We start from the raw sequence: 25,549 nt of genomic DNA on the forward strand, positions 1-25,549 counted from the left end.
TCGGGGTAACAACTGAGCTTGGCGCAAGCATTTGTGAAAAGGGTTTTCTTTAAGCACCATTCAGTACACCTCCTAAATGTACACGACTCTTTGTCTGCCTCCACATTTTCACACCCTGCTATACGAGCCATAGTAAGCCATATATGTTGCTCAATGCACCAATCCCATATATATTTTGTCACCTTATTTAGTTTAGGGGAGTGGCTTGTACCCATCTAGTTAATGGTAGATTCCGTAGTTGTATTATCAACCATGACCTTGACATGTTTACCATGAGTCAAGGTGCGCAATGATTTTAAGGCAAACAACACAGCCAAAATTTCAAGAAAATGTATGTGCTTTTTAGCCTCCGCAGCTGTCCAGAGTCCCCCCAGTTGAAGAATCACTGGTTGCTGCACCCCAACCCTGTTTTGAGGCATCAGAAGTAATGGTAATATCTACGTCTCCTCGAGTTATCAGGTTGGATGCAGACTCGATTCAGTCAATCCACCACTTAAGCTCTTCCCTTGCTTGGCTGGATACACATTTTGGCATCAAAGTTCCATTTGGTAGTTTGAAGAGCTGTGGTCTTGTCTCGTTCTAAATAGCGGTAGTGGAGGGGTCCATAGGCAACGCAAGAGACACTTGACGCTATAAGCCCCAGGACCTTGGCTACATCTCTAATAGTAGGATTTTTGCAGTTAAACAGGTCAGTAGCTGCCTGTTTTAGCTTAAAAACCCTCTCAGGGGTAAGGTAAACTAGCATGGAAACTGAGTCTAGAATGAATCCCAGAAATACCAGCTTTTGAGTTGGGATGAGCACCGACTTTTCAGGGTGTACTACAAAACCCAAATTATCCATTACTTTGACTGGGTCAACATTTTTTGCACAATCATACCAGATTGGCCCCATTAACCAAGAGTCATCTATACAACCTGAAGACAAGTGACCAAGCTGTCGCAGGGTGGCAAATACTGGTTTCATTAGCTTGGTAAATTTTCTGGGACAAAAAGCCAAACCATTGGGGAAACATGTATAATTAAATAACATGTTGTTCCATTCAAATTTGAAGTACTTTTGGTGTGGCTTTGCAATAGGGACCGAATCGTAATCGTCCTTTAAATCAATGGATGCCATGTAGCAATTTGGGGTAATGAGCCTAATTGCTGTCCAGACTGAGTCTGTCTTGAAATGTTGGTATTCCACATGCTGGTTAAAGCGTTTCAAATTTAAGATCATTTGATATGATCCATCTTTTTTATTTCCAACAAAAATTGGCAACATATATTCCCATGTTGGGTGGGTACAATAACACCTTTGTCAAGCAATTTTTGGATTTCAGCTTCTATAACCAGTGAGTCACTGATGTTGAATGTTTTCCTTTTCAGGCCCAAGTTCTTTGTGGGCTGTGTGGAAAATTCAATATACTGACCCTTAACACAATTAAGGACTTCTGAGTCAGAAGTTATTTCCTTTCATTTGTCAAAGAAACGTACCAGTTGGCCACCCTTGAAGCTTTGCACCTTATTGGCAAAATAATGTTTCATATGGGTCTAAAGCAACAAAAGATTATCTACCTCTAAGTTATCAAGTGTGTCAGTGGAAATCATTGCTGTTTCTTCCCCTGGTCCTGCAATTGGATGAAGGGCTTTGGGGGTGGCTTCGAGTTCCACTGACGACCTTTCGATAAAAAAGGCTTGCTTCGCCGATCAGATTTTTGATAGTTTTGTGAAGGGTGTCCCTTTATGTTTTTGGGGCAACTCCCAACTGCTGTGGTGCTTACCCTATTGCATTCAGCTGGGTTTGCAGGTCGTTGCCAAACAGCAGAGCTGTCATGCATCAGTCAATTCCAGCTTTGCCCATCCCCTCCCGGGCAACCGCGGGGCATTTGCTCACGTTGTCAGTCCTGGGGTGGGGCATCTGCAATTTTATCGCGGCCCGGGGCCAGGCATTTGCGTACCCCGGGGCAACCCCCAGGCATTTGACAACAATCTCTGATGTGAACACGACTATTTTGCAATTCACATTCAAATCTAGCCTAGCATTTTTAAAGTCCCGAAAGTGAAGTTAAAATACTTAAGGTTTGCGAATTCAAATGATGCGATCTTCAAGACAGATCTTGGGACCTTAAAATGCAATACATCATCATTTAAAATGTCTTTATTCTTCACAGATAAAGTAGCCTGCAAAAACAGGCACCTATCATCGCTCGCGACTAGAGGCACATCCGCCGCGATCCTAGCTATCCTCTAGCAAACTGTTAAAAACAAACATAAAGAAGTAAAAATAATCAGAATCAACTAACACGTACTGTTGTCCTTGAAGTCTTAGCGTTGCATTAAAATACTGAACAGTTGAACGTTTTATTTACTGATTAATAAAAAAAACTGCAGAGGTGTTGGAAGGCAACGATCCCGGGGATGGGACATTTGCCCTCTTTCTTCGTCCCCACCCCGGGACATTTAGACAGCTTATGTGTCCCCACCCCGGGGAATTAACCCATTTATTTAAAAAAAATGCTAATGCACGGGGGTTAACCCGGGGGGGGGGGATGGGCACTGCTGGAATTGACTGACGCGTTACTGAAACATGCGAAGCACACAGGCCCACATAATCTTTATTTAGATGCGGTTTGATCGACTCCCTGTGGCGGTGGGACAGGTCGACATGTGCGTGCCCTAGGAGAGCGACCGCATCTGTGTTCAATTTTATAAGTTTCTGAATGTCAGAGTCTAACTTCGGCTGCTTCAAATTCTTCATTTCTAGCAGCAGCTTAATGGATTTGCACAGTACAGCGCCAGCAGTACCAACCGTTTTCTGGGTTGATTTGGACCTGAGGTCCTACTGTTTTACTGAGTGGCCCAGTGTATCCCAGATTTCAAGATTAACCCGCGGTGTTGCGAGAGTCTCGCGGTTCGCCTTGCGTAGATATTTAGCTGACTTATCCTTTAGTTTTGAGTCTGGCAATTTCTTAGACCACAGGTTGTTAACTAAGTCAGCCAGTTGTTTCTCAGCAGCCGGACCTGATTCATCTGCATTGAGAAGATCTTCTGCGATTTCCGACAACAATGGGTCATTGCCACCGTCGCTTTGCTCGAGTGGAGCACGTGGTTTATCTTTGGAAGTTTTGTCGGCTTCAGTGCCATAAAGGGCCTGAAGTTCCGCGTCCGAGTCATCTCCATCATCATCTGAACCATCAAAAGCACTCATTTCGTCTTTGGAACTGTATTTTTGCCGTTTAGAGTCGAGTTGATCGTCTGTGTTGCTGGGATGCAGCCACTTGAGCGACTGGTTCATGTTGAGGATCGAGTCTGTCATCGCTCCGAGAGTTTTGTTGACGTTCTGAAGCGTACTGAACATGGGATCCAGTTGTTGGGGTCTTCTCCTTAGGATCGGGGTCATCGTTTAAGAGGGCGTCCTCTGCCTCAGTGGAAAGTGTTTGCTCGTTCGTATTCGCCATTACCAACGAACTTCAGAAGACGCGACCGACTGCTCTGGAATTACGCGCGCAACTGATCGCTCGGGCTACTCGCACATATCTCACGTGACGAACTAGTGAGTAGGACTGGTGTCGAAATAGAATTCAATGTCCTTCCTTCAACGGTTAAAAGAAGATTTTCTACCCGTTAAATCGAGTTCTTGAAAAAAGCACGAAAATAGCTCTACTTTGAAGGCACGTTTTAAAAATGTGGCACCAGTTTGAAACTACTGGACTGCATGAATAAAAAGTATAAATGGCCCTTAATTTAAAACAACAATAAAATTTGTCTGCCCACTAGGATTTCAAAACTAACGACCGCTTAAAGTTCAGGAAATTTTGAAAATATTCCAGTGAGTAACTAACATATTCGCCTTCGTACACTGCTCTGATAAATTCACGTAAATCTCTTACCTGGCTTCAAGATTAAAGTTTTGGTTCTTTGTAGCGATACTTGAAACCTAGGTAGCATGAAAACTACCAGATTTTCCTTCCAGCTGTGGGTTTGTATACAAAGTTCATTTATACGTTCCTCATCTGTGTCGAGCGTGACGGTCACCTACTTCGATGTTCTTTGTATTATTGACTATTGTTTTCCTCGAAGCCGCTTTAATCATGTAGAGTCCTCTTGCAAGGTTTGTAGGAGCACTCTTTTAGACAACTCTCGGCACACACACATGTATAAATAGTAAACGGGGAGTCAAGGAAGGATTGATAAATGCCACGGCCAGTTTGTGTTTATAACAGGTGTTTTAGTTCCCAATCTTCCCGTGAGTATAACGGGAATCAATGATGTGATACTAATTGCAACATGGCTAAACAAACTGCCACGATATATCTATATTTGAAAAAAAGAATTGAGACTTTTGCGCGAATATTTTTTTTAGAGCGCCGGCACTATGTGCTATTTTCCAGTTTCGGCAGGCATGCAACTTGTGTCGAGCGGACCGAACTCCAATCAATCCTAGAGAACTTCAATTGGAATTTTTAATCAAATAAAACTCATTTTTAGTGATTGACTAGGTAAGAGCTTCGAAATCCCAGTTTATGAGAAAAATCGAATTTTCCAAGTAAAATTAGTGTTCGGTTTTTACAGAGACAGCCTCTTAAATACTGGAAACTTTACAGTTGAGCGAAAACCGATGTAATACGATTTATGATGTAAACCTCCAAATGTGTTCGGAAACGCAGTTTTAGCTACTGCAAGCTGTTTAGACTACAAACTGCTTGTTTGAAAGTGATAGTACGAGAAATGTCGATTTTCACTGCATGCCTCCCAGTTGCCTCTGAAACACAGTTTTAGCCACTTGAAGCTGTAAATACTTAAACGAGTGAGACAATCTCAGATAGTGCAGAGCGCAATTGATAGCTCTGGTACAGTAGTCCCATAAGTACTCACCCCTACTCGGTTCACTTCCGGTTTGTGTCTACCTTGGTAGTCTGCTACGGCTTTTCCCCTTTGCAGTGTGTATGTTTCAAGGTTGTATTTTCATTCAAGGTCCAAACATTACGCACAAATTAATTACTACTGGTGCTTTAAGTTGATTTTCGTTCATTTAAAATTCAACAATACGCTGAAGCAGCAAACGTGACAATTTAGCTCTTCACGCCAACTTTGTAACTTTATACTTTTGTTTTCCTCGCAAAGCCATGTGATATGAAACCCCTGTTTTCTCCAAAACATACGGAAGATGTCCTTGTTTTTTGGAGATAAATGAAAGAAAGTTTAAAAATATCTGATGAAGTGATGAAGAAACGGAACAGAGACGATGTTTTACTAAAAATGCAAATTTTTACCGATGAACAAGAACTAATTTAATTATCAGATAGTCACGAAATACCACTTTCTTTTTCTGTTGCCACCTTTGTTGTTAACAATAAAACAATTCAAAATTAACACACAACGATATTGATGGCTGAGAAGCTTTTCAACGAAAAGTATTGAAGATAAACAGCGCTACTTGGCCGATATGAATGAGTCTCCTCAAAGACTGATTAAATTAATTTGCGCTTTCATTAGGTGCCACGGCGTCTGCAGCAATATTTGAGCATTTTCCTGGTTTCTTTTGTTACAAATTCACAATTTGCGGAGTATTAACGCCACTAACTTGAGAACTTTTTGGTCTCTCTTGCAGACACAATTAAGGCAAGAAATAAACAAGTCGCTAAGGAGAAGCAATATATTTGAACTCTGACAAGCACACTATTGTAGATTGAAAGCAGCAGATATTTGTTGAACCGACCTGTTTGTAATTCTAAAAGCTACGCAGCCACAGTAACGTTTCACTTTTGCAATAAAAAGGGACAACTGGCGCTACCTGAAAAATAACTGCCGTCCTTGGTCACATGACACGATAAATAAAATACTGCGTGTAAAGATAGTGTATAACACTAACAATGCTAGAACGCATGCGTCTTACATGTTGAGCTCTACCATAAGGAAAACCACTCAACATTTGTGCGTGATTCCGTATGCAATGTATCCTTCACCTAATATAGAAGCCACGAACCCTAACTAATCTACGCATGCGTTTAGGGCAAATTAGTTTTGTTCTAAGGAGAATGGTACCACAAGGAGAGCAAGGGGTTACCTGAAACAAATATATAGCTTTGCGATGTTCACAGTGAAGCGACGGCGATGGAATGTGTTTTACGTAGAGTACACATGTACCTTTCCCACCCTACTCCCATTACTTCCTTGCCTCTAGACTAATTAATTAATTGAAATTAATTAATTAAACAAACATTAAAGTTTACACCTTAGCGCCATAGCGGCATAGTGCCTTAGTTCCTTAGCGGCAGGCAACCCCCATAACCATCCCAATAGTGCACTCTGCACTAAAAATCACATTTGAGCGAAAACCGACCTAAAATGACGATTTACTATTTAAACCTCCCAATGTTCTCAGAAACGCCGTTTTAGCAACTACAAGTTGTTAAGACTAGAAACTTTTTACCCGAGCATAATGGCACAAGAAATGTCGATTTTCACTCCATGCCTTCCAGTTGCCTCTAAAACACAGTGTTAGCTACCGAAAGCTGTAAATACTGGAAACTTTACTTTTGAGCGAAGACCGACGTAAAATGGCGATTTGCGATTTAAAGCTTCAAAAGTTCTGAGAAACGCAGTTTTAGCTATTACAAGCTGTTTAGACTGGAAACTGCTAATTTTAACGATTTACGATTTAAACCTCCAAGCCCCAAATACTCGAAACATCACATTTGAACGAAAACTAAGGTACAATGACGATTCACGATTTAAACCTCCAAATATTGTCGGAAACGCAGTTTTAGCTACGACAAGCTCTTTAGAGTGAAAACTTCTTATTTGAACGTAATGGCACCAAAAATGTCGATTTTTACTTAATGAATCCCAGTTTTTCTAAAACACGGTGATACCTACCTGAAGCTGTAAAAACAAGAAACTTCACGTTTGAACGAAAACCGAGGTAAAATGACGATTTACGATTTAAACCTCAAAATGTTTTGAAAAACGCCGTTTTAGCTTTTTTAAGCTGTTCAGACTAGAAACTGCTTACTTGAGTATAATGGCACGAGAAATGTCGATTTTCACTCCATGCCTTCCAGTTGCCTCTAAAAGACAGTGTTAGCTACCTGAAGCTGTAAATACTGGAAACTTTACGTTTGAGCGAGAACCGACCTAAAACGACGATTTACGATTCAACCCCGGAAATAATGTCAGAAACGCAGTTTTAGCTACTACAAGCTGTTTCGACTAAAAAACTGCCAATTTGAACGTAATGGCACGAGAAATGTCTATTTTCACTTCATGCCTCGCAGTTGTCCCTGAATAAAAGTTTCAGCTACTTGACGCTTTAAATACTGGAAACTTCACATTTAAGCGAAAACCGACGCAAAATAACGATTTGGATTGCACACTTCAAATGTGTTCGAAAACATAGTTTTAGCTACTACAAGCTGTTTCGACTAAAAAACTGCTAATTTGAACGTAATGGCACGAGAAATGTCTATTTTCACTTCATGCCTCGCAGTTGTCCCTGAATAAAAGTTTCAGCTACTTGACGCTTTAAATACTGGAAACTTCACATTTAAGCGAAAACCGACGCAAAATGACGATTTGGATTGCACACTTCAAATGTGTTCGAAAACATAGTTTTAGCTACTACAAGCTTTTCGACTTGAAGATGGAGACTTGGTTTGGCGACAAAAATACAACCTAAAAGGCAATCGTTATAGCCTTGCCGAGGACCTGCCTCCGGCCGTACGGAAAATAAGAAAACGATATTAGTACCAGCAATGAAGGAAGCACGAAAGATAGCGGGTACGAGAGCTACGACCACTGGAGACCGTCTTATTGTAAACGGAAGGGGTTACACTTTTGATCAAATTCCAAAAAAATGAAGTGGAAACAACGAAAGCTGAATCAGAAAGTTAAATCAGACTCGTCTTAATGTTATTATTTTTTCTTCTTCTTCCTTCCTTTTTTTTTTTTTTTCTACAAATCAACAGCTTATCAAATTTTGATGTAAATGGTTATGTTTATTCGGAGTGCCAAAGAAAAAATACGTTTGTTTAAGGTCATTTGTATTTCGCAAAATAATCTTTATAGCCAAAAGCCAGTCTGAAATGCGAAAAAGTAAACGTATTCCTTCGCGTTCAGGTCTTTTTGGACCTTTTAATGTCAATGTTATTCTTTTATTTTATGTAAGTACGTTTAATCTTTCTCTTGGTTAGCGATTTGTTTAGTCCTTGACATTTACTGATAGGCCTTTGATATCACAAAGATTAGTCATTAAGAAACGCAAACCAAGAGAAAAATTAACCATACTTACATAAAATAAAAGAATAACATTAACATTAAAAGGTCCAAAAAGACCTGAACGCGAAGGAGTACCTTTACTTTTTCGCATTTCAGACTGGCTTTTGGCTATAAAGATTATATCAGCATGCAAAACTCACACTCCAAAATGCAAATTTCAACAGTCTAATCTTTCAAAAACTGTGAAAACTGTCGAACCGTATGAGCGGTTTGTTGGTAATCTGGGATTTTTAATTCGTAATGACTAATCTTTGTGATATCAAAGGCCTATCAGTAGATGTCAAGGACTAAACAAATCGCTAAAATGTCGCGCCGTATTTAGGTGGCTGCATCATCAAAACAGCTCCTTTACCTTCTCTCAAGAAACTTACAGTTCAAAAGAATGCGAAAACGCCTGGCAAGCAGAATGGGGAGGCGAAATTGTCTTTAATCAGGGTACAAATCATAGCAAAGGGACCATGATTTTCTTTCATCCAAAATTAAATTTCAAGATTGAAAAACAAATTACCGACAAAAACGGTAGATACATAATTTTAGACGGGATGTTTTCTGGTACATGACTTGTACTTGTAAACATTTACGCACCAAATGATGTCTATCAACAAGTCTTCTTTTTTCAAAGAACTATAACATCAACTTAAAGACTATGCAGAAAAAACAATAATCATAGGTGGCAACTTTAATTGTACGTTGACTGACACAGATAAGAGGGGTGGCAATCCTTTCTCCCGGAAGATACTAGTAATTCTAGAAATTAATAAATTATGTGATATGTATGAGCTAACTGACATCTGGAGGCAACGAAACCCAAACGAAGAGAAGTTTACGTGGCGAAATAAGTCTTGAAAAAGACATTGTCTTCTTGATTATTTTCTAATTTCCGGACAGCTTGAACCTGACAAACAAATGCACAATCACTTTCGCTCCTGAAACGGACCACTCTGCTATGTTTATTCACTTTAAAAGTGAAGAACTCAAACAAAAAAAGGTCCAGGTTTTTGTAAATTTAATCAGTCACTCCATGATGAAAATTACGTTTCAATGTTGCCTGTAGAACTCGAAAATTTGAAGCAAAAGTACATTAATGTCGAAGATTTAAATCTGAGATGGGAGCTGATTAAAATGGAGATTAGGGGTTTTTCCGTGAAATGTTCCAAAAACAAATCTAGAGAAAAAAAATCCTCTGAAAACATTCTCTAGAACCGCATTAATCATCTGTTTAAAACAGCTGAAGCAGAACCAAATAACAAATATATAATTTGTGAAATTCAAAACATCAGACTACGCCTAAAGAGGATTATGCAATACAAGGCAAAAGGTACAGTTCTAAGAAGTAAGGTGAAATGGTACGAAGACGGCGAACGCAACAACCATTACCTTTATAACCGTAAGAAAAGAAACTATGAAAAAAAGACAATTGCAAAATTAAAACGCTCTATTGGCACCGTCACAAACGATCAATTCGAGATTCTGCGAGAGCAAATGGAATTTTATAAAGCTCTTTACACTTGGGCCACGCATCCTGAAAATTAAAACGATACAGGCAACTCTTTCTTCGAAAACATTACCCCTTTAGAGAATACGAGCCAGCAAATGTGTCAAGGAAAGGTCTCCGCTGAAGAATGCCTAAAAGCCTTAAACGATTTCCAAAACGAAAAATCGCCGGGAACAGTTTTAACTTTGCTTTTGATACAGGAACTTTGTGAATTTCTCAAAGAAGAGGGATTATTACAGTCATCCCGAAACCAGAAAAAGACACCACATAACTGGAGAATCTTAGACTCATCTCTCTTCTTAACGTTGACTATAAGATACTGAGGAAAACAATTGCGAAGAGATTAGAAAAAATTCTTCCAAAAATGATTAACTTTGACCAAACCGGTTACATTAAAGGTCGTTATATCGGAGAAAACGTTCGTTTAATTTTGGACAATATGTCATATACAGACAAGAAAAATGTCCCGGGAGTTTCCCTTTTTATTGATTTTCGAAAAGCTGTTGACACTATTGAATGAGATTTCCTTATCGACACCCTTAACGAGTTTAATTTTAGACCTGACGGTATAAACTGGGTGAAAATCTTTTACAATAACGTCACAGCTGTGATTTAAACAATGGCCATGCGTCAGAATTTTTTGCTTTGGAGACGGGTGTCAGACAAGGTTGCCCTCTGTCCGGATTGCGTTTTGTGATAGGTATCGAAGTTCTTGGCAATGCAATTAGAAACAAAAATACGATAAAAGGAATTAAAGTAGGTGAGAAAGAAATCAAAGCGTCTTTATACGTGCGAGAACTGGATTCTATACCAGAACTACTGGTACTTCTAAATAACTTTAAAAATCTCTCTGGCTTAAAAATTTATGCTACAAAAGCTGAAGAGATGTGGCTCGGTAGTTGGAAAAACAACCTCGAAACTCCGTTCGGTTTTCGATGGCCACAAGACCCAATAAAAGCCCTTGGTATTTTTTTCTCATACGATTCGCGTAAAGCAACTGAGTTAAATTTTATACAGAAAATCCGGAACCTAGAAAAGACTTTAAATAGTTGGAAGAGATGAAACCTTACGCTTCTTGGTAAGATAAACATCGTTAAAAAGTTGGGTCTTTCAAAATTAATTTACAATGCATCTGTACTCGTCATCCCTGCACAACTAATTAAAGAAACTAACTCAATAATTTTTAATTTTATTTGGGATAAGAAGCCGCCTAAAATCAAGAAATCAACTATTATTGGCGAGAGAAAACATAGAGTCGCATGGATACCACGCATAAAATCCGAAAACGTAGCATCCTGGAAAATCATCTCTAACGCAGCCCTAGAGAGATATGCTGGATTACACTTCTTGACAAATTGTAACTATGACATTAACACGCTGCAGGTCGGCAACATACCACCTTTTTATGTTGACGAATGGCAAATGACTAAAGATTCTGTGAGAAGTGAGACTTCCATCACTTATGAAGAGGTAATTTGGAATAATCAAAAAATTTTAATTAATGTTAACCCTGTATTCTACAAAAGTTGGTTTGACGAAAATATAATACGAATCCAGAATCTCTTTCAAGAGGACGCTAAATTCCAGTCCTTTAAAAACTTTTGTTATAAGTTTAAGCTCAAAACGCCCTTCACCCTCTTCTTCGGTCTTATGCTATCTCGACTTCTTGGAGGTTAGTATCTGACAGTCCTCCTTCGCAATGCCCAGAAAGTGCAGAAAAAGAAAAAATCATTTCCACTAAATATGTGTACAACTTGCTTTTGAAGAAATTCTTCGTACCACCTACTGCTAAAACCAAAATCTTAAAGAATGGTTTCACCACGGAAACCGTCCAAAAAGTGTATGAATTACATTTCCAGATCAAGTGTGACATTAAAATAACAACGTTTTATTATAAGATAACACACAACATTCTCGCAACTAAAATGTCTCTTTTTAGAGCCAAAATGTCTGACAACGATGTATGTCCTTAATGCGTGGCTGATACAAACTCCCTAGATCATATGTTCTTACGCTGCTCTTCCGTTATAGCTTTTTTGAAGACCTTTCAAGACTCGTGGACAAATAAAGCGAAGCAGCAACTTGCATTATCAAATAGTATGATTTTATACAGTGTTTTTGAAAAAACGGAACATAGATACTCTTTGAGCTCTGTGCTTCTAATTGCGAAATTTTCTATATACTGCACCTGCCTGCACGACGAAAAGCTCTTTTTTCACATTTTTCTCCAACTTCTAAAAAAAAATTAAAAATACAAAAAGAAATTGCATTTAAAAACAAGTCTCTTACTGCTTTCCAAAAATCCTTTCAACATGCACTGACGACGTGGTTTCTTTGTTTTGTTAAGTAAGTAATGTTTTTTGGTTTGATATAATGTTTATACTGTACATATACAGCAGCGTTCGTAGTGCTACCTTTTGCTTAAAACTTTAAAGATAAAAAAACTGGACATTTTCCAAACCGTATTGTTTAACTATGTAAACAACGATGTAAGTAGTCGTAACGATCATATTGTAGTGTAAGTAAGTATTGTGCTGTAATGTTATTATTTCCTTTTTTATTTGTTTAGTTTTTTCCTATGTATATTGTGTTTGTTAAAAAATTAAAACCAAATAACAAAAAAAAACCTGTTCCAATTGCAATCTGCTAATTTGAGCGTAATGGCACAAAAAATGTCGACTTTCACTACATGCCTCCCAGTTGCCTTTAAAACAGTTTTAGCTACCTGAAGCTGTAAATACACGAAACTTCGTATTTGAACGAAAACCAACGTAAAATGACGATTTACGATTTAAACCTCCAAATATTTTTTAGAAACGCACCTTTAGCTACTAAGGTGGTCACCATCATCAGAGCACTCTATGAAGGTTTTTCCGCACAGGTGGTTCACAATGGACAGAGGACGCAACCATTAAATATGAGGACTGGTGTAAGACGAGGCTGCCTGCTATCTCCCCTGCTGTTTCTGGTCGCCCTGGACTGGGTGACAAGGACAGCCTTTGACAGGAAGAGAGGTATTCAGTTAACCTCTCTAACATCCTAAGAAAATCTTGACTTTGCCGACGATCTGGCCCTACTATCGCACAGAATTCAAGATATTAGGGAGAAGACACGGGCCTTGGAGGTGCAAGGTGCAAAGCTAGGCCTGAAGATCAATGCCACCAAGACAAAGTTGATGCGTATTGGTACCAAACGTGACGAAGGAGTGTCGGTTGCAGGGGGGCGGATTGACGAAGTGGATGAGTTAACATACCTTAGGAGCATTGTAAGCAAAAAGGGAGGCACTGATAAGGACATTCAGGCACGAATTGGAAAGTAGACAGGCATTTGCGATGCTGAGACCAATATGGCGATCTACAGCACTAACAACCAAGACCAAGCTGAGAGTCTTTGGGTCAAATGTGAAGGCGGTGCTCTTGTATGGTTCTGAAACTTGGAGGCTGACTAAGGGATTGGAGCAGAAATTGCAAGTGTTCATCAATAAGAGCCTGAGGAACATCTTGCCGATTTGGTGACCTAGAAAAATTAGCAACAAGGAGCTTTGGAGACAAACAGAGCAGCGACCGATAGAGCAAGAGATAAGGGAAAGAGCTTGGGGCTGGTTCGGCCACACGTTGAGTACACTAGATGGACATGTAGTCAAGAGGGCACTGGAGTGGAACCCACAGGGAAAACGAAAGAGAGGAAGAACCCAGCACACCTGGCGACGTACGAGAATGGCAGAGTTGGAGAGGAAACATCTCGCGTAGAATGAAGCAAACTGCACTGCACAAAATAGGGTTAGGTGGCGCGCTCTAGTTGGGGACCTATGTTCCATTAGGAACGAAGAGTTACACTGAAAATATTTTATTTGAGCGTAATGGCACGAGAAATGTCGATTTTCACATCATGCCTCCCAGTTTCCTCTAAAACACAGATTGAGCTACTTCAAGCTTTAAATACTTGAAACTTCACATTTAAGCGAAACCGAAGTAAAATAGCGATTTACTATTTAAACCTTCAAATCTTTTCGAAAAGAAAGTTTAAGCTCTTGCGAGCTGCTTAGACTGAAAACTACTAATTTAAGCGTAATGGCACAAGAAATGTCGATTTTCACTCCATGCCTTCCAGTTTTTCCAAAACACAGTCATACATACCTAAAGCTGAAAATACACGAAACTTCACATTTGAGCAAAGCCCGACCTAAAATAACAATTTTTAATTCAAACCTCCAAATGTTCTCACAACCACAGCTACTACAAGCTGTTTTGACTAGTAACTGCTTATTTGAACGTATGGCATGAGAAATGTCGATTTTCACCCCTTGTCTTCCACGTGTTTCTTAAACACAGTTTTTGCTTCTTGAAGCTGCAAATACTTGAAACTTCACATTTGAGCAAAAACCGACCTAAAATGACGATTTCCAATTTCAACCTTTAAATATTCTCAAAAACGATGTTTTAGTTCTTACAAGCTCTTTAGACAGCAAATTGCTAATTTGAGCGTAATGGCACGAGATATCTTGATTTTCACTCCATGCCTCCCGGTTGCCTTTAAAACACAGTTTTAGCTCCCTGAAGCTGAAAATACACGAAACCAAAGCTAAACCAAAGCTGTAAAACTGGAAACTAAAATGACGATTTCCAATCTAAACCTCCAAACATGCTCTGAAACGAGTGTTTTAGTTCCTACAAGCTGTTTAGACTGGAAACTGCTAATTTAAAGGTAAATGTGGCACGATAATTCTCAATTTTTCCTTTATCCCTCCCATTTTTTCTAAAGGACAGTGGTACCCACCTAAAGCTCTAAATACTGGAAACTTTACATTTGAGCCAAGACCGACGTAAAATGACGATTTGCGATTTAAAGCTCCAAATGTTTTGAAAAAGGCACTTTTAGCTATTGCAAGCTGTTTAGACTGGAAACTGATTATTTTAACGAATTACGATTTCAGCCTCCAAATGTTGCCGGAAATGGAGTTTTAGCTACTACAAGCTCTTTAGACTGGAAACTTCTTATTTGATTGTAATGGCACGAGAAAAGTCGATTTTCACTCTTTGCCTCCCACTTGCCTTTTTAACACAGTGTTAACTACCTGAAGTTGAAAACAGACGTTCTCACAAACTCAGTTTTAATTATTGTAAGCTGTTTAGACTCGAAACTACTAATTTGAGCGTAATGGCAAGAGAGATGTCGATTTTCACTCCATGCCTCCCAAATCGCTCTAAAACACAACTGAAACTGCACATTGGAGCAAAAACCGACGTAAACTGACGATTTTGCTATTCGAACCTGGAAGTACTCTTTATAACGCATTTTTAGCTACTGCAAGCCGTTTAAACTTGAAACTGCTGATTTAAGCGTAATAACACTAAAAATAATGATTCTTCCCTCCATGACTCTTAATTGCCTCTAAAACACGGTTTTAGCTACTTCAAGATGTAATTACTTAAAACTTCACTTTGAGCGAAAGCCGAGCTGAAATTACGATTTACGATTTAAACCTCCAAATCTTGTCGGAAACGAACTTTTAGCTACTAGAAGCTGCTTAGACTAGAAACAGCTCATTTGACACGAGAAATGGCACGAGAAATGTCGATTTTTACTCCATCACTCCCACTTGCCTCTAAAACACAGTTTTATTTACTTAAAGCTGTAAAACCTTAAACTGCACATTTAAACAAAAAACCGACCTCAAATGACGAGTTATGATTTAAACCTCCAAATCTTGTCGGAAACGAACTTTTAGCTACTACAAGCTGTTTCGACTTGAAATTGTATTTGAGCGTAACGGCAGGAGAAAACTTGAAACTTCACATTTGAACGAAAACCGACCTAAAAATACGATTTCTGATTTAAACCTCGAAATACTCTCAGAAGCGCAGTTTTAGTTACTTCAAGCTGTTTAGACCGGAAACTTCTAATTTGAGCGTAATGGCACGAGATATGTTGATTTTCACTCCATGCCTCTCAGTTGCCTCAGAAACAGAGTTCCAGCTACCTAAAGCTCAAAATACTTAAGATTTCACATTTTGAGCGAAAACCGACCTAAAATGACGATTTACGATTCAAACCTTCAAATGTTGTCGGAAACGCAGCTTCAGCTACGAAAAGCTTTTTAGACAAGGAACTGCTTACAGTATTAGCTACCTTAACTTGTAACAACACGAAACTCCACTTTTGAGCGATACCCGGCCTAAAATGACGATGTGGAATTTGAACCTCCAAATATTCTCAAAAACACAGTTTTAACTACTGAGAGCTATTTAGACTGAAAACTTGTTATTTAAGCGTATTGGTAGGAGAAATGTCGATTTTCATTCCAGGCCTCCCAGTTGCCTCTAAAAGAGTGTCAGCTACCTCAAGCCGTATCAAGTAAAGCAGGTCCATTTTGCTAACTTTGTTTTACAGCCCAAAATTAACCTAATATGGCCATTTTTTAACAATGGCGGCAGCAGCTTGAAAATGCTCAAGGGACTTCCAAAATTTCTCTAGCGGGAAATTTGAACGATCGTAAAAAGCGAAGTAACTTCAAATTCCCCCGAGGGGAGGTGTTACGGGTACAATTTGTTGTGTGTAAATTGTTACGCTGGGGTGGCTGGTAGAGGTCACCATTGCGGCTATCGATGATATCACCACTGTTGTTTGGTATCACTGTTGGAATTTTAGTGTGGCTTTAAACTGGAAAAAGAATTATTCCCCTCTTTCATTCCCTTAAATTTTCTGATTGGAATGTACAACACCTACAAGATGAAGGAGATGCTGTAATATATTTGCGGAACTTCGAAGAAAGCTGCCAGGTAATTAAGATTAAATGAGTTATAATATGCTTTTAGTTTAGAATTAGTTCACTTTTAGGTATAAGCTGGTATAGGAAGTGTGCTGTTTCCTTAAGCCGTTTATATTAATACTGGACCAAAATTCAGTTATGCTCAACAAGCGACAAATTTGCCGATTGTTTCACTTTGCTGAATTATTCTCTCACCCAAAAGATTTCATGTTAGCACTTGCTTTGATTATGGAAATACTGCAAAGCCGGAGCTAGACCAGATCGACATTTTAAGCCAGTCCTTATCACCGACACAACTCGAGGACGTTTTTCAAAGGCCACGCTCTTTATATTTGACTTAACTGGCCACGTCAGGGGTAACTTGATTTAAATATTAACAACTCTTATGTTCAGGAGACCGTTATAACTTACGACGTATAATGAACTTGTCTGAATGATTCGCCCCTTTCGGCAAAGAATAAAAAGTTTAATCGCTCACAGACCTCCGCGTGTTATTCACGTAACAACTCCAAAACGGATAAAGGGATAAAATGTTTATAGAGTGTTTTCACTGTGACGCAATTAAAAAATAAAGCGAAAATCATTCAGTGGATTAAGTCAAAAAATTGCGATAGTATACAAGATAAATAAAGAAGACACTTCTCCAAGTTTACGGTTTATGCGTTGTCCCAAACTTCTGATATTCGTCGAAATGTTTCGCACAAGTTTACAGAGCTTATTACGGAGCCGCCATATTGGGGTTTTCTTCCTGGAACACCAGTATAGCGGCCGTAAATTGTCAACGTCTGGAACTTGCTTTGGTTATCTAGGCGACTGAATACCTGTACTGAACGGACAAACATTTACATAAACACTTTTCCTAGTTCTTTAACTCCTCAAATGGCTAAAAAATCACGAGATACGCGAAAACAATTTGTTTACTTTGATGATCAAAATTTAAATTCTCTTTGCACGAGCTATCATTACGTCAACAACTCGCGCTAGCTTTGTGTTTCCATCGAGTTATAGAAACACGATTTTTACTGCGCCTTTCAATAACATGCGGACTCTAAAATTCAAAGCTCAGCCAACAAATAGGTTTTTCGCAAGAGTCAATAAAATCTTCGGCGGCTCGTCCCAACTTCCGACCACTGTCGAGCGCGCGGTAATCAAATCGTTGAGCACATTTCAGACAACGACACGGTGTTCGGCAGTAGCCGGAAGCTGGGAGGAGCCGCCGAACATTTGATTGTCGGTAGCGAAAAACGCATTTGTCGCTCGAGCTTTGAATTTTAGAGTCCGTATGTAGAAAAAAATGCATCTGTCGGTTGAGCTTTGAAATTTAGAGTCCGCATGTTATTGAAAAGCGCAGTAACCAATCAGTGCGCGTATTTTCTTAGGACTGTTTTCTGAAACAAAACAAAGCACGGTCAATGCACCGTTTTACGCTCTGATGTTGAACTCTCGCCCATTATTTTTTAAACGTTAATTGAATATAACACCGGAGAAGTGCTTGGTTCTCAAGGTACTTGTCTCGTGTTCTTAAAAATTCCTGAGTAATAACGTAACTTAACAGTGCACTCGGGTACTACAATACTTCGAACGTAAAAGCGGTCTACGTTACCAGCACCAATTCAAACAACTTTACACAAGATGCTGATAAAAGTTTTAATTTCCGCCTTCTCAAAGTGTTTTGTTAATTGTAAATAGGAGTCCAACCCACTTCTTTTATGTCGACTAAGGGTTTTTTCGTGACAAAAACGATTAACCATTTCCAATTTCCGCCAGTCGTAGCTATTAAATAATTGTGTGATTTGTAGGCCGAGAAGAACTGTGGGAAAAATGCAACACCGTGGGAACGAAATTTTGTCAAGTTTTCGACACGCGGGTTAAAATTAAACCTCTGGTCTTACATTTTGTGCTCATCAGTTGTCACCAATGCCTACTTTGCTCACGTTCGTTCGCAAAGTACTCGACACTTCACAAACACGTCAGATACGGTCACCACATAACAAGCCGAAGGGCATGTTGTGGTGTCTGTAATAAGACATTTACATCCATGCCGCGATTCATGGTAGATACATTGTACCACTGCAAGGGAACGCCTCAGAGCCTTAGGTAGTTTGGTTCCATGATTTTCCTTAGATCAAGGTTTCTCTTGAGTAAAAATAGAGTAGGAGACGTAGTTCCCGGTGTGGTGGTCTATCTCTCATCTGATGGTTAAATGCTCAGAGATATTAGCTGCATAAGCTACTCTGAAATCCGAGGGTAAATAAAGTGATGTATGTATGTATGTAATACAATTATCAGTTCTAAAATAGCTTGTTCATCTCTTTTTTAGGCATGATAGGTTTCCCAGTTAGGTCTGTAAATTAAAGCCCAGTGATTAATACTGAATTGCATTTCATTTCTCGATGATGTAATCTGAGTAAGCTGCAATGGTATGAGGGCTTTTACAATGTTGAAACTCATTCACATTGACAGATAAACACAGTGAATCCAAATAACTTTCTACGAAATACCTAGACAAAACTTCATTCCCACGGTGTTGCATTTCTCCCATGGGTTTTTTAGGCCTACAAATCACACTTACAATGATTTAATAGATGACAAAAGAAAAGCCACGGGCTTTACTTAAGTAAGTTGTTTTGTTGCCCAATGAAATTTGAATCACTAACGCAGCACGTTGCTTGTAGCGCGAACAAAATCGCCGAGCTTAGCTCTAGCAGTGTGAGTGTGCCGTTATACTTTGAAGCAGAAGTTGCTCTGATTTAATCTTGTATGGCAAATCAAATACGAACGGTAAGGCAATCTAATTTCTGCTACAAGTCTTTGTCATTTAATTGGGATCCAAGAAAATCAAACATTCTTGTAAGGTGAAAATTGTTCTTTATGTAGCTACTCGTTACTGACGATCAAGTGGCGCACTTACTGGAGGAGCTAGGGGCATACCTCGAGGGGCACTTAGCCCTTTTAGATGCTGTAAGTAGAAACATATTGTATGAAGTATATTAGGATCAAAACTCATTACTCATACACCTCTTATTCATACACAAAAGACAAATTCTTTGCATCAAACTTTTTCATATCAAATACTGGACATGCTATACATAAACTCTTACCGCTTAGCACACATATAATGAACTTCAACTAAAGCTCGAAATTTGCACTGGTTTTCAGGAAAGCCCAATTTTAGATCATTTGGACCGATGGTAAGTAGTGAGGTGACGATTAAAACCAATGTGTTATTGCGAAATTCTGCTTAATTGCCGATGTGCTGTCTGTGGTTGCCTCTCATTCAGTATCGGTGCTGTCTTAACAGGGACTTGATGGTTTGTTTAATGGTGTTATTCATAATGGACCAGCCAACTATCAGAGAATTGTTAAAGAGCTCTGATAACAGTAAGTATATGATGTTTTCATTTGTTTCGAAGATCATTTTAAACCTTTGTGGCGTTTGGGTCTGTTCCAATAGTGAAATTGCGTTTCTTTTGTTAAATCCACAGGGTCGCAAGCGGAGAATCCTGAACGTTGGACAAGAGAGCGGAGAGACGGGACCCAGTGAGAGAGAGATACTATGCGAAATAAATTTATGTGAATGATGTGTGAAAGAATCCGATATGGACAAACAATGTAATGTGTGATGAGAAATGTCAAATAAATTTGTTATCTGGGAATAATGTCTCCACGGATTTTAATGCCTTTTCTTTTGCTCACGATGACAACCGAAATCACACCATATGATGGGTGAGTGTACAGTTATGAACTTTATGTTGGTCGCGTTGATAATATCTTGAAAGAAACGATATGGTCACTTTGTCGTGCACTGTCATTTCGTTGTTAGTTTTGTCGACTCCAAAGCTCCCGTCGCCAAGCAAAAGAACAATAATTGCGATTTCTAAAAGTCAATTAGAGCGGTTTTTCACTCGTGGCGTAACACCAAAACCAAAACAAGATGTTCTCCCGGGGAAGTTCTTGCATTTGCTGAATTTAAGCGTCGCTTTCTCACAAGTAGCCGAAAAAATACAAAAGGAAGTTAATGCGCCTGCATTATTTTTGCGCTGTATTGTAGGCTAGTGAGTTTCATCACCAGACTACGAGTAGTCCCTCTTTCGCTTGGTCCGACAAGCGTGACGCGAAAAAAGTGCGCTTTTACTGAGGATCACTAAAGGCCTGTCCAACCGGTAAATATTTGGCGCCCAAACGTCATCAATCATTGTTTCGTGACCAAACATGCTGATGTTGAAGTGAGTGGCCAAACGGTTAAAACATGTTTGATCAAACACAGAACAAACTATGGATACAAGCCGCCGAGCAAGCGTGGGACGCATACGCGCGCCAAACATGTTTGATACGGCTGCCCAAACGAACAAAACATCGCCCATCAAACACGAGAACAAAAGAAATGTTTTATCTTGTTTGATTGAATGTTTGATAAAATTTCAAATTTCAAACACGACCAAACACGATCAAACAGCACCAAACAAGGTGGCCAAACAGTACAATGTTTGGTCACCAAACAGTGTTTGATGATGTTTGGTCGCGAAACATTTCCCGTTTGGACAGGCCTAAAGGCTTTTCGCTGGGTGAAAATAATGCTTACAACAAAAAGCCGATTTCCTTGTAAAATTAGTAGTGACTACGAAGATGCCGTGTTGCTATACAAAAAAACCATTCTTTTCATACGTCGACAGCAGATAAAACTCGTAGGGCGCACCCAAAAAAAACATACAAAATTTGACAATATAGTTATGTTAGAATGGCTTGAGACGGATCATCCTTCATGCACAGACGAACTTGGGCAAACGCTTGGTTAGTTAGTCTGATAATTCGTCTTTGTTTAAAGCCATCCAGATGCCGAATTATCTATGGTACTTCGTCTTGACATTCTTTGATTACTTTACCTTCTTATTAATTACCACGCCGAAAGCGCCGTGGGCGGCGCAGTGTCAAACGAAATATTCTTATTTGGGGTTGAATACGCTTACTTGAGTCAAAACCGCTCTACCTGACTTTTAGAAATCGCAATCGTTGTTCTATTGCTTGGCGACGCCTACTTTAGAGCCGAGAAAACTAACAAAGATAAGACAGTTCACGCCAAAGTGACCATATCTTTTCTTTCCAGATATTACCACTGTCATAAAATATTTGACTATACATTTGTGGCCCGCACACACAGACCAGCACACGAAAAAAGTATCATAAGTCCACAATCACTTGTAGGAGCAAGATGTTCTCCAAATTTAAAATAACGCCCTCGTCAAATGCGTATTCAACGCACTTTCCCCTTGTTGAGGTGTACGAAGCTGAAATCAGACGGCTACGTAGCGAAAACGAGTTTTTAAAACTCCAGAACAACTCGCTGGTCGTTCACCTGAATGAGGCTTTAGCCAAACTTGACAAGCAACACGCTCCTTTTAACGCAACGCAAAAAGGATTCTGGCTGTTGACGAGATCAGGGAGAAACAAAAAAAAGCGTAAAATAAAGAGCTTGGTTTTGGAATCAATTAAAGGAATCGAGGAGTTTGTCCCTAAAGAGGTATGTTTCTTTCTACCTTATTTCTCTTTCAAGACGATACAGTTACTGTGGGGAACATTGTGGTTTGCGGTATTCTCCGAACCGCATTTTCCTTGCGGTATTTCGGTAATTCTAATCTCGAAATGCGGTATTGCGGTATTCTCCGAACCTGCGGGATGCGATTTTTTTTTTTTAGCATTTTGGAGGGTATGAAAAATTATCCTCCTGGTACTCCAACGTTTTCCGAGCCTTTTCCAGTTTCCGATTGGACATTTCCGATGAAACTTAGCTCTCAAGGTAACGGTAAACTGCAATTCCTTGTGTCGCAATCGTAAGAGGGTATGCTATTTGTTGTTAATTATTATTAGCCAACCATGCCAATGGATGTTACTTATTTTTTCTAAATCGAAAATTACATGACCTAACCTTCATTAACAATTTTTTTTAACAAATTCTTAATTGTTATTTCCGTTTTATTTACTCTAAACGTTAACATAGACATTTTCTTATCCAGGCCAAAAAGGGACACGGTGCCTGGCGCAACATAAAGGACATTCTACAGCAGCTCCTATTGATCCCACAAGTCCAAGAAGCTGTACAAGCAAATGGCTACAAAATCAGCCTCCGCTTTGCTGCTGATGGCCGGAGAACAAGTAACAAGATTGGAACAGTGATGGCTGTATTCAGTATTTTGGAAGAGGAAAATCACGGGTGTGACTATCAGTACACTATTGCTTTGTGCAATGGTAAGGACCTTAATAATCCCTTGAATTTGTAAGCAAACATAAAGGGGCTCAGTCACGGTATTTCGAGTTATTTTGGCCGCATACAAAATTACCTTTAAATGGTAGGAAACTTTGTTTTGGTCTCGAGAAAGCATTAGCTTTAATTTTCTCCGAGTTAAAAACAATTTTCAAATTAATTTTACTTTAGGAAAAGAAGACTATACTGAAGTACAAAACTGCCTGAATGCCACATTCTCACAAGTTGAAGAGCTCCAAAATCACGGGCTAACAGTCGATGGAATACACTAATCGGTGACATGGTAAATATTTCCTTTTGTAAAACATGGTGCATGTCTTGTTCATAAAGGCCACCCAAACTCAAAATATCTGTATAACTAACTGAACGAACTGAAATCAAGTATCATGAGAAAATCAATTGCATTCTGTTACAGTGTTGTGGATTCTTACAAGATGGCGAGATTAATATCTTATTTGAGCCCAAGACGTTCGCAGTTTTGATAAAGAAATCAGCTTTAAGAATAAAAAGACACTGAAGAACAAAAACATTGACAACGACCAATACGCATACGCCTAGATATAAGCCTGATGTTTGTATATCTTGTAACATATGCTAAATTAATTTCACTCCTAGGTATTGTTGTTCTGATTGGAAATTTCTTGCCGTGGTGTATGGACTTAACTCAGCTGCAGCAAAATTCTTTTGCGTATGGTGCTACTGCACAAAGGCAAAAATCGCTGATTTCACAAGTAAGTTGACTATACATAAATATATGTCGCTTGAAGTTGATAAAGATGAATTTACTTTCAAAGTGAATTTGCCGTAATAAAGCTACATCTAAGTTACGTTCAGGGGTTTTACTAAGAGCCGGCTGTGAACAGAACATGGCTATAATAATTGTTATTGTCGTTAATCGTTATTTAATGTTTGTCTACTTCCAGTACAAGACTGGCCAATTCAAAGGACGCTTCATGATTGCATAAAACAGTGTACTGGAAAGACCACCGAAGAAAGAAAGGGATCTATTCACGAACCATTGCCGTCAGTCCCCTTTGACCATGTCATTATTGACATCCTTCATCTCTTTCTGAGGATAATGGGGCTGCTCTTTCACCAGGTATCACTTTATTTTCAATTTTTACATGTAAATGTTCAATGGATTGTTCAAAACATTAATGTGTCGGGTCATTATTAACAAACAAACAGGAAAGAACGATTTATTTAACAAACATGACAATGATAGATAGACTGAGGATGAACAACATTATGAGACAGTGAGTGGCCATGCATTGAAATGTTAATATTAAAGCAAGGGGATTAATTTCAGGCAATAATAAACTGGTACAATAATACATATTTTGCAAGTTATCCTTTTTTTTCTTTCTGACAAATCACAGGTCATTGAACTGGTCCTTAATCAGAAAAGAAAGGATGTACTGGAAAAAGAGCTTGGGAAGATTGGTGTTCCTTTCAAATGTTTTGAAGTTCAGTGTGAAGATGGGCTATCCCAAACACAGTGGACAAGACGATGGTATTTACTAAATAATTCAGTAGCCAGAGAATCAACATATCTAAAGCTTAAGTACCTTGCTAATTTTTTTCATTAATTTCAACAAGATTTTGGATAGTGGCAAACACTTCTGAAGTTAATTTTTAAAACAGAATCTTCTGATTTTCAAAATTATCGACATATACAAATTATTGTCACAAAGCAAGATGTTAGAGGAACCAATGTAAATTTTCAAACATCAAGTTTCACTTTTGTTTCAGGAAAAGATCTTTACAACATCCTGGAGAACCTTGATCTTAAGCCTGTGTTTGAAGGACTGCCACCTCAGAGGATCCTCACTTACAAAAATGTAAAAAAACTGTGGAAGGTAACACTAATTTTACCTCTCCTCTTCCATTAACTGATTACAAAAAGCTACTGAGTCAAAGGTATTTCAATTTGCTAATGCCAACAAAGATTACATGGAAATTATAAAACAGAATAAAACAACTGAATCATACTTTTAGGGGTTTGGTGAGCTATTTGGAGCGCTAGAAGCTGAGCCTGGCAAGGAACAATACAAATCCCCTGAGCAATTCAAGGAGCGAGCAAGGAATTGGGCCAAGTTCTGTAGAATTGTACACTTTGATGAAGATGTAACTCCATACATACATGGTATATAACAATTAAATATTATTTAACTTGTTTTTACCAAAACACAGTAATGCACGCGAAGTATCAAAACAATAAATCGACTTGCTAAAGATGATAATGACGGTATTTATATAGCGCATTTCCATATGCTCAATGCGCTTTACAATACTTTGCGGGGGTCTTAGACAGACTGCAATTACAACGAATGAGGATTTATTTTTACAGATGCCCCCAATGTAATTTCGGAACAAGACCAGGCCACAACACCGGGAACTCCATGCCCTACTCTTTGCGATAAGTGTGTGGGTTCTTTAACGTCCCCTGCTGACCATAACCGTGAAGATGCAGGAGACGGGGCCTACGGTTTATCGTCCTTATCCGAGAAGACTAGAATGTCTAACCATTTGCAGATGTCATCACAAAGGCAGCACATTCTCCTCAGTTATTTTAAGACCCTGAGTGTTGGTCCGGTCCGGGCTCGAACCCTAGACCTCCCGCACAGAAGTCCGGCGCTCTACCAACTGAGCTAACCGGTCGGCGGTATGATGATGATGGTGGTGATTATACTGTAAATTAATTATAATCATTCTTGACGTACACAGTGAAACAAGACTAGGTATTTACTCAGTTACAAATTTCTTC

The 25,549-nt window shown here is 39.0% G+C and overlaps 1 protein-coding gene and 1 pseudogene across 2 annotated transcripts in view; both read right to left on the reverse strand.

Annotated features, from left to right (window-relative positions):
* LOC149100892 (uncharacterized) overlaps positions 1–25,549 on the reverse strand; it is a 52,558-nt gene that overhangs the window by 9,655 nt on the left and 17,354 nt on the right. The window lies entirely within an intron of this gene.
* LOC149100893 (uncharacterized) lies at positions 184–25,548 on the reverse strand (annotated as a pseudogene).

The sequence above is a fragment of the Orbicella faveolata genome, unplaced genomic scaffold (genome assembly GCF_042242905.1).
Source record: "Orbicella faveolata isolate gen_17 unplaced genomic scaffold, um_ofav_v1 contig_4, whole genome shotgun sequence".
Taxonomy (NCBI): Eukaryota; Metazoa; Cnidaria; class Anthozoa; order Scleractinia; family Merulinidae; genus Orbicella; species Orbicella faveolata.